An 896-nucleotide genomic window follows, 5' to 3' on the forward strand; every position below is an offset into this window, starting at 1 on the left:
TTCGCACTGCGTTACTGGGTGAACCTGTGAAGAACTAAGAAAACCATAAATCTTTTTATTCAAGAGTTCTACCTGATTTGACATCATGGTGACCGAATCGATGTTAAAAATACTGATTGTTTTCGTTGGTTATAAATACCGACTATTTTCATTGGCTTTGTCCTCATGACTTGCCATTGATAGTTATTCAGTGACATCTCCTCAATAAACTAGGCATCTTCAGGTGTTTTATTATTGATGGTTCCGCCAGCAGCTGTGTCAACCATTTGCCGAGTCGAAGGATTCAGAACATTGTGGAATGTTTGAACTTGGAGCCAAAGCGGTAACCCATGGTGAGGGCACCTTCTCAGTAAGTCCTTGTATCTCTCCCATGCATCGTAGAGGGTTTCTAAATCCATCTGCACAAAAGAAGAGATATCATTATGTAATTTAGCCGTTTTAGCTGGCGGAAAAATTTTAGTAAGAATTTTTCGGTCATTTGTTCCCAAGTAGTAATTGACCCTCATGGTAACAAGTTCAACCACTATTTAGCTTTGTTCCTTAATGAAAAAGGAATTAACCAAAGACGAATGACATCATCAGAAATGCCATTGATTTTAAATGTATCGCAAAATTCCAAAAAGTTTGCTAAGTGAGCGTTGGGATCTTCATCCTGCAAACCATCAGACTAAACAAATTGCTGTATCATTTGAATAGTGTTAGGTTTTAATTCAAAAGTATTTGCAGCTACAGCAGGTCTAACTATGCTAGATTCAGTTCCTGTTAAAGAAAGTTTAGCATAATCATACATAGTGCGTTGAGCAAGATTTTGATTAGCCGCAATTGCAAGAGGTAGTTGATTGTCTTGGTTTTCAGCCATCTCTTCGATTGGGCGTTGAGTATCGTCTTCTTGCTCG

The 896-nt window shown here is 38.3% G+C and overlaps 1 non-coding gene across 1 annotated transcript; it reads left to right on the top strand.

Moving 5' to 3' along the window:
- The first annotated feature begins 324 nt into the window (after positions 1-324).
- Positions 325-430, top strand: LOC121216733 (small nucleolar RNA R71). The gene has a single exon (XR_005912906.1). It is a non-coding gene; the product is annotated as a small nucleolar RNA R71 (small nucleolar RNA).
- The last annotated feature ends 466 nt before the right edge of the window (positions 431-896 follow it).

Source organism: Gossypium hirsutum, chromosome A02 (assembly GCF_007990345.1).
Source record: "Gossypium hirsutum isolate 1008001.06 chromosome A02, Gossypium_hirsutum_v2.1, whole genome shotgun sequence".
Taxonomy (NCBI): domain Eukaryota; kingdom Viridiplantae; phylum Streptophyta; class Magnoliopsida; order Malvales; family Malvaceae; genus Gossypium; species Gossypium hirsutum.